Genomic DNA, 13,274 nt, shown 5'->3' with positions numbered 1-13,274 from the left:
GCAAAAAGTGGTTTTTCAACACTAACACAAGTGCGAAAAGTGGTTTTTCAACACTAACACAAGTGCGAAAAGTGGTTTTTCAACACTAACACAAGTGCGAAAAGTGGTTTTACCACACTAATACAAGTGCAAAAGTGGTTTCCTGCACCAATACAAGTGCGAAAAGTGGTTTTTCAACACTAACACAAGTGCGAAAAGTGGTTTTTCAACACTATCACAAGTACAAAAAGTGTTTTTTCCACCCTAATACAAGTGCAAAAGTGGTTTCCTGCACCAACACAAGTGCGAAAAGTGGTTTTTCAACACTAACACAAGTGCGAAAAGTGGTTTTTGAACACTAACACAAGTGCGAAAAGTGGTTTTTCAACACTATCACAAGTGCAAAAAGAGTTTTTCCACACTAATACAAGTGCAAAAGTGGTTTCCTGCACCAACACAAGTGCGAAAAGTGGTTTTTCAACACCAACACAAGTGCGAAAAGTGGTTTTTCAACACTAACACATGTGCGAAAAGTGGTTTTTCAACACTATCACAAGTGCAAAAAGTGTTTTTTTCACACTAATACAAGTGCAAAAGTGGTTTCCTGCACCAACACAAGTGCGGAAAGTAATTTTTCAACACTAACACAAGTGCTAAAAGTGGTTTTTCAGCACTAGCATGATTAAGAAAAGTGTTTTTTCCACATTAACACAAGTGGGGAAAAGCAGTTTTCACCACTAACACAAGTGGGAAAAGTGGTTTTCAATACGAACACGTGCGAAAAGTGGTTTTTCAAAGCTAGCTTGATTGCAAAAAGTTGTTTTTCAACACTAATGCAAGTGCGAAAAGCGGTTTTCAACACAAACACAAGTGGGAAAAGTGGTTTTGAATACGAACACAAGTGCGAAAAGTGGTTTTTCAATGCTAGTTTGATTGCAAAATGTTGTTTTTCAACACTAACACAAGTGCGAAAAGTGGTTTTCAATGCTAGCACTTGTACGAAATAACTAGCATGATTGAGAAAAGTGGTTTTTCAATGCTAGCACGTGTACGAAAAGTGGTTTTTCCTAAGAGGAGTGCAAAAAGTGGTTTTCAACGCCAGCATGATTGCAAAGAATGGTTTTTCAACACTAGCACATGTGCGCAAAGTGGTTTTAACACAAGCACAAGTGCGGAAATTGGTTTGGGAAAAATAGCACAAGTGCAGAAAGTGGTTTTCAACGCTAATACAAGTGCGAAAAGGCACGCACGACACCAACACCATGCACGTCTTCCGGGCACCCTTGCCACACAGACTTGCATTTCTGTCCCTGCCTACACTTCACCATTCTCACACCACTTCCCTTCCATCTCGTCTCCTGCACACAACATATGTCCACTCTTCTTCTGACCAATACTTCCACCACTTCTCCTGATGGATGGTGTGCCAACATTTCTCGTTGTCGTTTTCCTTCCTCCAGTTCTTTCAAAGTTCTCCATTCTGTCACTACCGATGTGTTTGTTCTTGTCACTCGCTCCGTGCACCTCAAATTAGACACCCATCAGTGTGAACCTTTACTCGGTCATTACACTTCGTTTCGTCATGGTTTCTGCGACGTGTTTTAAAGTTAAATCGATCCTATCTGATTGTATGCTTATTCAAACGCTTTGGAAGATGTTACGTAATTCATCAAAAAATTGAATGTCCCTTTTCGGCGCAGACAAAGACCTCGTATCAGAAAACGGACACATTACGCTTCACACACAATTGGCACAGGTTCGGAGCGCCGTGCTCTTTGGATACAAAATGGCTTCCAATTCCAAATTGTCACTTCTAGTATAGAGACATTCAACACATGTTCCCCCTTCCACCTTTTCGATTATCCCCGACTCCTGTACAAGGGAGCGAAGGGAAGAGTTTTATTCGGTCGGAGGATCTAATATTGGGAGTCAGGTGTAAAATTACTGAATAATGCCGCGGGTTTTGTGTGTAATAATTTCGAAATGTTGGTGTGTTTGATGCGAAATAAATTTAACAAGTGATTTGTCTCTTTCTGTCCTACAGAACGTTTGGGGATTAACACCTTCCCTCCTTTTGAAAGTCTTTAACGGACTTCCACACCAAGTCCGTTTTTTTATCAAAGTATGGAAGCATTCACTCCCCCACAAACACATTTTCCTGGGAATGAGAGACGTTTGTTCTTGGTTCGACTGTTTGACGTTATCATCCGAACTTTTAACAAGTGATGTACCTGTTTGTGTCCTACAGAACGTTTGGGGATTTACTTTTTCCATCCTTCTGGAAATCTCCAACCAACTTCCAGTGCAACTACGTTTTATCAAGGTACGGAAGCATTCATTCCTCCACTAACTCATTTTCCGGGGAATGAAGAGACATCTGTTCTTAGTTTGACTTTTTTACGTTATCATCCAAACTTATGATGTTTGATGCTGGAATCCCAGGTGAGATCACGTTCTGACATCACAACCGTTCACGTTCTGACATTTGTCAGTCAGATGAAACTGACATCACAATTATTGTGAATTTGGTGGGCACTAAGCATTATGCACGAATCACTTATTTTGCCACGCATTGCACATTTCAAGGATTTTTAGAAAATGTTAAAAAACAACACCAGGAGACATACGAGGCATCAAACATTCCATTTAATTATAATTTTAATCATCAAGGCATATTTTTATTTAAAGACAATGAAATAAAAATTGACATAGTGAGAATGTAACGGTTTATTTCATAAATACGCCATTTTTGTCTTGTTTACTCAACCATCGCGAATCTAAGTGGATGATATCATGTGAAAATCAGGTTTTTCCAGGTCTTTAAGACAATTTTCTTCAACATAAAACCATTTGTGTCTTTTCATTCAATTCATTTTTATAATTGAGGGCATTTTATTTCATCTGTGTAAAAGTTAACCCAGTATTGTAGCCATGCACTTCCGCATATCTCGCAGAATTGTGAGTTGGATAGGTTGGATACATTGGATAGATTTCTACGGGCCCCTGCTAGTAAATAATAATGAGTAATGTATGCGGAGCAACAGTTCCCATGGTAACTATTGGAGAGTGGCATGGGTGATGGCTGTGCATTTTTGAATAATAGACAAAGGTGATTGATAAATATACTTAATTTTTTTTATACAAAACTGACATAATCTGGTGACGTCACCACCTTTTGGTCCACCACTATGTCGGTCATCCAGATCAGAAACATTCCGGATCTGGGTCGGGATCACTCAAAATGTCTGGAGAAATATATGCAACTGAAAGTGGCTCTATATAATCTAATGTTGAAAGTAATTTAGATAAGCAGAGCAGGTATCCGTGTATACAGAATTTGGAAGTTCCTGGGGTTCTGTGATGATCTGCAACCTAAGCGAATTTGCATAACTAAGCACATATTTTGATCTACCCCCGTTACATTGACCTTTTCCAACAGCGTTAATCCACCCCATATCCGCCTCCTTCAAATTCATTTTTCTTTCCCGAAAGCCCCTGTATTGTCCATCGTGTTTATCCCGTGCCCCAGCCCTCTCTTCCACAGATCTCCTAATGACCCAGTTCCCTACTGTTGTTGTGCTTCCCTCTCTCTCCCCCTCTTATCTCCCGCTCCATTTATTACATGTTCCATGTGTTTGCTCTTATACGGGCCTAGACTGAGTATACAAAAAAAAAAAAAAAATCAAACTTCTTATTCGGAACAAAGTGAATACACGTATGGGCCTTATTTGCTGGGGTCACAGATCCGTACAGCTTGCCGGGAAACTTGCTGACCTATATGGAGAAGCATGTGAATGCGGAACAGCTGCCTGACCTACAGCACCTTCATGTATACAATTATCTTGTTAAACATTTCCTCCTACTTCAAAAAAGAGGTGATTAACGCTTCAAAAGTCTGCTTCAAATATTTTGTGGCCTGCTGGGTTTATGGGATGCAGACTTCAATGTACCAGAGAAAAGGGAGCTGGTAGTACTGTAAGTACGAACCAAAATTAATTAGCAATGTATGCTTGTAAACACACTGGCTTATCATAAGCTCCATGGGGTTGATTGGCTGTTGAGATAATGCTCCATCATACTGTGAATCGGGGAACTTGTATAAACCGGTTACTCAATACAGTCCCAGATATTTTACAACCCCATTTGAGCCAACCCTCATCACCTCGTGGTCTTCATTAGCATTGGTTGCAAAGTATACACACACAAATTAATGGAAAGTGTGTACTGTAACCCCTTCAATATCACGGAGTTACAATATTCAAAACCGCGATAGTTAAAACCAATTTCCTATGGGAATAAGGGGGTTAGGTTCTTGGGGACAAGAAAATATAGAGGAATGTGGGCGGCAGCCAAAAATAAACACAATCAAAAGAAACATAGAAAATAAATGTAAATCGGCTCTCGGATGAAGCCACATGCTATGGTGAAGCAGATTAAACTTTGAAATGCACATCAAAGGTGGCCGTCCCCTTCTTTCTGTAATTCACGGTCCCAGCTATAAATTGTCATCCCAGTGTTTCACAGGCAGGGTGATTGATTCATCAATGTGTGGCGTCTCTCGGCTGGACAATAAAACAAATTCTACGTTTTAAAAATTCAGGAAATTGTGACTGAAAGTGCCTTGTCACGTAATTGGAACGAAGACAATCAGGCGTCACATGAAAGTTCGTCGAGTATTCAAAAGAAAAGAAAATTCTCCACAAGATCGATGCCCATGGTAAGGCAAGGTGACAGAGCGTATGAAGTGTCTGTGAAGCGGTGGGGTAATATTTGCACACAATCTGCAAGGGAATGAATGAACAGGAAAAGAGGGGTGAGGAGGAAACATAGCAACTGGCAGGTAAGAGGGTTGGGTTATGCAGTCAGTGGGGGTAAAAAAACAATTTGGGTGGGAATGGGAATTGACATGAGATGGTGCATTGTCTGCTTTGAACACCTGATGGGACGAGTGGGATGGAAGATCCCCAGAGAGATGTTTCAACAAACAAACAGGAGAAAAGACCAACTGAGCGTTAATAGTGCACTCCGACTGATGCCTTTACATGCAGTGGACATGAAGTTGCTTTTGCTTTGTCACATTTCATAATTTTCTGTTTGTATAAAAATGAACGAAAGTTTATAAATGTACATTTTGTTTTGATAAACTTTAAATTTTGACTTGTGGATACCTGCCTGACCTTCGAATGTTTAATATTTTTATGTTTTTGGTTTCCTTTTAGTTCCTGAATGAAGTGACTTCAATTCCAAGCGGATGTAAGTGACTTCTCATCATCTAATATAATTATGAAGCTCTTTCTAACCACTGACTGATAACTCATTCACTGATATAGATGTTGAATACCTTCCATTTGGGGTAGAAAGCTGAAATTTTGCAAACTGCTGCAACTCAAAGCCAATATCCCAGGAAAAATTGCAAAACAGTCGGAAATTTTCCATGAATGAAAATATCAGGGAATAAAAGATGGCTGCTGGAGACTCAGTATGACCACAGCAAGTCTTGTGACCCAAGACAAAGGAATGCTTTGCAGAATGTGGCGGTGACAACAGTTGATATTGTAACGGTCGTCTGGTTCGTTCCGGTTGTCCGGTACGAATCGAGCGAGTCATGTGAAAACAATCGTGACAGTCACCCGCTTCAAAGAATCCCTGCTGGATCTGCATCTGAAGACCGCATTACCAGGCAGATTGCAGTTCCCAAAGCGGGCGAGTGTGCTGCTCAGAGATGACCACAAGACTGATCTAATAAGGCCAAGGAAACCTTGATCATGTGACGTGATCTTCTCCAATAGCCAATCAACCCTTAACGGGCATTACCAGAACCACCAGATGAAGCCACCACGACAAAGAGAATTCACCCGAGACCAAGTAAGGCTTAATGACAAGAATGGCACGGTGAGGGAACGGAATGAGCAAGCGCAAATAACTGTCGATAAGGAACAATAAATCTATAATAATAAGTGTGTGTGTCGGTGTGTCTCCTCCATAACTACAAAACCATGAAACCTTGTGGCTTGCAACTTTGCATGCAACAATTAAGAGAACTTCAAGGGAGTTCATAAATGAAAACTGTACATTTGGGTAAATGGAAACACCGCTTTTGAAGATAATTAATGGGGTACTCTCATCATGAAATACCAAAAATGGCTTACCCTTAGTTCGCCCACGTTCACCTCGCAGGGGCCTGAATCTGCCATTTTGTGTCGGCCTGATCAAAAATGCCTTGCCTTGGAACAGGTCGCAATGGTTTCTGTATGAAGCTTCACACCTACAAATCGTTTTATACATCACTGATCACCGATCTTCATACCCTTCCAAGCTCACCCTTCCTCACCCACCCTACTCACTCCCCAACACCTCCTCGCTCCCCTCTCCCTTCCTCTCCTCACTCTCCCCCTCCTCTCTTTCCCTCTTCTCTCTCTTTTTCTCTCACTCCCACCCCCTCCTCGCACCACTCTCTCCCAGAGTGTATAGTGTTCTGAGAGATTGCTCTCCCCCTTCCTCGCTCTTCTCCTCCCCCCTTCCTTGCTCTCCCCACTTCCTTGCTCTCCCCCCTTCCTCACTCCCCCACCCCTTCCTCCCTCTCCACTCCCCCTTTCTTATGTCCCACCCTTCTTTGCCCCCCAACCCTCCTCGACCCATCCTCACTCTTCCCTTCCCCATCATCGCTCTCCCACCCCTCCTCTCTTCCTCCTCTCTATTAATATTCCCGTTGTATTTGCTTGTCAATAATAAAACTTCTCACCTTCGAACCGATCATACCTGCCTATGAGTCAAGTAACAATGGGAACCATGATTATCTAAAACGCCTTCAGACTCAAACCACGAGGGAAAGACAAAGCAAAATCACAAGACAAGAAATATTCCGCGATCCCTGCTGGATCTGCATCTGAAGACCGCATTACCAGGCAGATTGCAGTTCCCAAAGTGGGCGAGTGTGCTGCTCAGAGATGACCACAAGACTGATCTAATAAGGCCAAGGAAACCTTGATCATGTGACGTGATCTTCTCCAATAGCCAATCAACCCTTAACGGGCATTACCAGAACCACCAGATGGGAGGGATTGGACGGTGGGAGGGATTTTCGAAGCTCCACACGGTCTCCACGTTTTTCGAAGTTAAGTCTGTTCACAATTGTATTTTGTCGAAACTGTATTTATCTTTCGGTGTGTGAAGTTATTGTGTGCAACTTTGGTTGTTTCTCGGTGTTTATCTTTCATAAATTGATCGTCTGTTTGCCGTGTCGCGAGCAAGGCCTTTGCCGCGTCGTGAACGATTTGAAATCGAAGTTAAGTGATTGTTCCCATTTGTATTTTCGTTAAAACTGTATTTATTTATGGTGTTGTACGTATATTGTGTCCCGACGAAGATTTTTCGGTGCAAATCTTTCATACCTGTATTGAAAATCGTGTTAATTTGTGTCGTGTCTTGAGGCCTTGTACAGTGTGCACTGTACAACCTTGAGGCTTTGTTTTTCTCTCAGCGGTCCATCGTTTTGTGATCCAATAACTTTCGTTCTCTGTATTCCCAGTCTTTTCACCCATAGCCTACTTCCTTGTGTAAATCTAACTCAAAAAAAAAAAAAAAAAAAAAAAAAAAAACATTTCCTTCTCTGTTCTCATTCGTTTATTCATTCTTATTCGTCGTTCGTTCTTCGACCACGTGTTTCTCCCCCATTTCCCCAGATAGTTTTCACTCATTAACCTTCAATGTTTACACTTTCCCCTCAAGTTATGTATTCCGTCATATTTTATAACACCTTTTTCTTCTTCTTCTTTAAAAGGCTGCTTTCGACTTGCTCACCAAATCAATTCATCCCAAAAAAAATATCCATCTCCTATAGTGCCTTTTTTCTACATTCCCTAAACTCTCCTGCACTCCATCCTCCATCCAGCGTCCTTAAACGTATTTTTAACTCGAAGGTCACAAGAAACTCATTTTGCAATAAATGTTCGTTTCCCATAAATCGTACACTTTCAAAAATCCAATCTCACCCCTCCCCTCCAAATCTTCCCCATAACCCCTCCCCTCCAAATCTTCCCCATCACCCCTCCCCTCCAAATCTTCCCCATCACCCATCCCTTTCAAATCTCCCCCCTTGCCCCCTCCCTCCTAAACTACCCCCTCACCCCTCCCCGCCAAGACGCCCCCTCGCCCCTCCCCTCCTAGACTCCAGCCTCACCCCTCCCCTCCAAATCTCCCCCATATCCCATCCCTTTCAAATCCCTCCCCTTGTCCCTTCCCTCCCAAACTCCCCCCTCACCCCTCCCCTTCAAATCTCCCCACCCTCATTGCTTCTCAATTTCCCCCCTCTCACTCCCCCTCCTCAAAGCGTCCTCCCCGCTTCTTCCCCCTTCAAACTCTCACCTCCATCTCCCCCAACCTTCTGCCTCGCTCTTCCCCTCCTCAAATAACACCTCATTGTGGCTCACCCAATCACCATCAAACCTTTTGTCCGCCCCATCCTTCCCTTTCTCCGAGCTATTCTGAAATCTCTGACACACCTTCAACAGCTCTCCCTACCTCTTCCACCTCTTCCACATCTTACCCTACCCCTCCTCCCCCCTGTTCTGTATCTGATGCTCCCCCTTCCTCTTCATTAACGGTATGGACCTCAAACATCCGGGGCCTTCGTTCAAACTTAACTGATCTCTCCATACAGGTTGCTTCTGTCAAACCAGACGTGATCTGCTTAACAGAAACTTTCCTCCTTTATGATGTCTCTGATTCCATAGTATCTCTCCCGGGCTACTCCCTCCTCCGGTATGATAGACCTGAGCCTCGTCCTGGAGGCGGGGTTGCTATCTTTATCAAAAACTCTCTTCCTCACTCGCCCTGCACTGCACTCTCTCCACCTCACCCCCAGGAATACCTCTGGCTACGGCTTCCCCTTCGCTCCCACCTCTTGTTCATATGTGTGTTGTACCGTCCACCAAACAGTGATGACTCCATCTACATCTCGCTGTCTGATGATATGGACCAACTTCTATCTACTCATCCCAACTCTCTCTTCCTCATATGTGGTGATTGTTGTGGAAATCAACCAGATTCACAACGTGTTCCATATGTATGGTTTAATCTCAATCAGATCTGTACATCATCCTGTAAAGTACATCATGCAACATACATGTCAGGATCTAGGCATCATATGAGAAAGATTGAATATATCAGTCAATGCAAGCAAACCTAGAATATAGGCGGGTACGTACCATTCAATTCTACATGGCATTGTATAATGATGTCGCAGGAGTGGCCTCGAGTCGCGGACGTCCGAGGTCTTATAGACACCGCCCAGCGGTTTAAGGGAGCGCCACACCTGGGTTCAACTTTGGTACAATTTCACCACATTCTCCCCACTGTTAGAATGATACTGCCGCTCGGCAGGAAGCGAGTGCGCGTCAGCATTAATGGATTGAGGAAGTCATCATTTTATTATTGGGGTGTTAAAGACATATTTCCCTATAAAGTCAGTCGGTCCATCCATAGCGGTCAGGATGGCGAAATTACCCTGCCAACATAGGGTCGGAAACTACCGGGTACGACATCCCCAAGCCCGGAGTCCCCCTGCTTCGGAGTAGCCGCTGGAGGCAGGTGTCGGAGGGGCACCTCAGTGCCTTCACTGCTTCAGGCAGGGGTGTATCAGGCAAAGGGAGGGACGGTCACGTGGGTCACAATAGTCTAGTCTTACAGCGGGGTCGTCGGCACAGTAGCTAGATAGGATACGTTGTACCTTGGCGAAGAGCGAATGTCCATTCGTCGCAATGCAACACATGTGTAAATCAGTAAGCCTCTTTACAGTAAGCTGTAACCGTAAGTAAGGTTACATGACAGGAGGCCATTACAGTAAGTCCATTGCAGTCTGTACCGGCCTAGGCTCCCAAGGGTACATGATCGATCCATGTTAGGTCCATGTCATGGAATTACAGTAAGCTGTAACAGTAAGTAAGATGACATGACAGGAGGCCATTACAGTAAGTCCATTGCAGTCTGTACCTGCCTAGGCTCCCAAGGGTACATGGTCGATCCATGTTAGGTCCATGTCATGGAATTGCCGAGGGAGAGAATCGATGAGAGCCATAACGAGAGTTACTCGACACCGGCAGCGGCCCTGTTGAATCACGAGACTCGAGCGTCCTCTGACGGCAGCTCATACGCATTACAAACTCTTGTTTCGGCACGTGAATCTACCATTGGCAGCGATCCTTCGCACGAGACACGAGCGGCCTCTGAAGGCTGCCTGGACGACCGGCATGGCTGATTACGACGACGCACAAAACGACCGGAACGCACCTCCCCAGCGAAGCGTGCAGAACCTCCGCGATGCATACGGCAATCCCGTCCTGCAGTACAGCGCTCGGAGGATCGGAGAAGATCGGCTTTACCGGCTGCCGAGAGAACGTCCCGGATGGACGACAAAAACGACCGAAACGCGCCTCTCCAGCGAAGCGCGCAGAACCTCCGGGATGCATATGGCAATCCTGTCCTGCTGTACAGCGCTCGGAGGATCGGAGAAGATCGGCTATACCGGCTACCGAGATGATGCCCTGGATGGAAGGATTGTCCCATTCAAAGTGAATTGAATTGTCCCCTTCACAAACCGAGAGAGAGAGACCCGGCTGGACAAACCTTGTTTGTCTCAGCATTGTCCCGGATGGATTGTCTAGATGTCGAGATGATTGTCATGCTAGATGTCCCGGATGGATTGGCCATCCACGGATGTCTGACCGATCCATCCATTCAATGCCTTCATTGAATGGCTCGGATCGACCATCCATGGACTCAAAGACTCACTCAAAGACACAAAGACATCCATGGACGTCATCCTGGGTCCCCACAAGGGGCGAGGTGGGAGTCGTTATACCGAACGGCATCCGGATCGCAGATGGATTGTCCATCCCGGGTCCCCACAAGGGGCGAGGTGGGAGGCGTTATACCGAACGGCATCCGGATCGCGGATGGATTATCCATCCTGGGTCCCCACAAGGGGCGAGGTGGGAGGCGTTATACCGAACGGCATCCGGATCACGGCATCCGGATCGCGGATGGATTGCCCAACCTCCTGGGATCCCACCCCCCCCCCCCCCCCCCCCCACCGAGGTTGCAGCGGCGCGCTGCATACCGAAGTCAGACGACCTTCACAGTCTGGGTCAGTCTGAGGCACAGTCAGTCAGGGGCAGAGGGAAAATGGAATCAGACGAGGCGTCTCGCAGTCTCGAAATGTGCGTGGATACGAGCCAAGAGCTCTGTCCAATAAACAACAAGCCCAGAGTCAAGGGCGAGCAGGCAGTACGGTGCCCCCGTTACTTGCGCAGGAGACAAGGGAGTCGGGCGCGACGCTCAATGTCACCATTTCACGAGGTCACCGTGTACTCCCTAAACGGCGCGGGTGCGCGACCTTGAGGTAGTGCCGCGTTACGTAGTTTACGTCGTTTACGTAAAGGACATTTGGTACGTAGTTTACCAAGGTACATGGAAATGTAAACGAATCCCCGATGATGAGATCGCGTGAAGCACGCAATTACGTTAATGACGCCGTAGAGCAAACGCGTGATTAGTCGGTGACGTCATCAATTGGTTCGGGTGCGTGCGGTTCGTTGGCGAAACCGAAAGTCGTCCTCGGCCAGTCGAGCCAGCGTGGCACGCTGAGACGAGAGGGCGAGCACGCTGGGCCACAATAATTTGCACGGCCTGAAGTAGCGTCTCGTTCGATGGCTTTCGGGCAGGGTTTGTCCGGGGTTGAAGTGGGGAATAGCGGCAGCAGTGCGGTAGTTATCAACGGTATCTAGCATGATACGATACATCACGCCAACACAAATCACATTTCACAAATCACATTTCACAAATCCCCGAGTGCCGTGAACCCCTTAGAACCCTTTAAGATTGTTTATTAAGGTTATGACAGCGGAAGAAGATGAAAGTTTAGGAAGACCATGCTCGGCGAGTCCCTGAGTGGAGCCAAATGAGCCTCACGCATTGAGGCGAGTCCGGGTAGCGGTGTTCGCCGGCCTCGCTGAGAAGCCATGCGTAGGTGGGATTCCGACCAGCAGCAACGGGGCCACAGAGTAGTGCCAGCGAGGGGAATCGCATGCGTTTCGCGTGAAGAAGGGGTCCATCCAGCGAAGATGCAGCGCGCGCGACTGGCGCGTCATGCCTAGTGAGGATGCCATCCAGCGATGGTGCTGCGCGTGATTCGTGCGTGAGGAGGTGATTCCGGCGAGCAGCGATAGGAATCGCCGGCCTCGCCCAGTAGGGCCCGCGAAGGGAGCAACGTGCGGCTTCGCAGCGAGGAGGTGATTCCGAGCAGCGATCGGAATCGTCGGCCTCCCAGAGTATTGCACACGATGGGTGCAGTGCACGATTCGCGCGGAGGAGGTGATTCCACCGAGCAGCCGGAGTGAGCCGGCCGTGTGAGGCACAGCGTGATTCCGACGAGCAGTGCGCGATTCGCGCGGAGGAGGTGGTTCCACCGAGCAGCGAGGGGATTTGCGTGGAGGAGGTGATTCCACCGAGCAGCTGGAGTGAGCCGGCCGTGTGAGGCACGGCGTGATTCCGACGAGCAGTGCGCGATTCGCGCGGAGGAGGTGGTTCCACCGAGCAGCGAGTGGTCAGGGAGAGCCGGCCGTGTGAGGCACGGCGTGATCCCGACGAGCAGTGCGCGATCCGCGCGGAGGAGGCGATTCCACCGAGCAGCGAGTGGTCGGAGTGTGCCGGCCTGCGCGGAGGAGGCGATTCCACTGAGTAGCGAGTGGTCGGAGTGTGCCGGCCCGCGCGGAGGAGGCGATTCCACCGAGCAGCGAGTGGTCGGAGTGTGCCGGCCCGCGCGGAGGAGGCGATTCCACCGAGCAGCGAGTGGTCGGAGTGTGCCGGCCCACGCGGAGGAGGCGATTCCACCGAGCAGCGAGTGGTCGGAGTGTGCCGGCCCGCGCGGAGGAGGCGATTCCACCGAGTAGCAAGTGGTCGGAGTGTGCCGGCCGTGTGGAGGCATGGCCGACATGGGAGTCGTGATCACTCGCGTGGGAATCTCATCTCGGGCCGAGGCACGCAAATCTAGGATGATTCTCTCGGACGGAGCCGTTAGCGTTTCGAGCAACCGAGGCTAGACTCGTATCTTCGGTGCCAAGCGGGTCCGTCGTTCCGACGGGGTTGTGGCCCAGGACATTTCCCAGTGGCCTCCTTCAGCAGGCGCCTTGCCGGAGTCTGTCACGCCTGCTCCGGCGTCCGGGCCCCAGGAGAACAGTTCGCGCTTTGACGGCGCGGTTCCGCAAAATGCTTGCGCATCCGGTCCCGTCGAGGTAGAC

This window comes from Myxine glutinosa, chromosome 10 (genome assembly GCF_964187855.1).
Source record: "Myxine glutinosa chromosome 10, kmMyxGlut1.1, whole genome shotgun sequence".
NCBI lineage: Eukaryota > Metazoa > Chordata > Myxini > Myxiniformes > Myxinidae > Myxine > Myxine glutinosa.
This window is presented reverse-complemented; position numbering follows the sequence as displayed.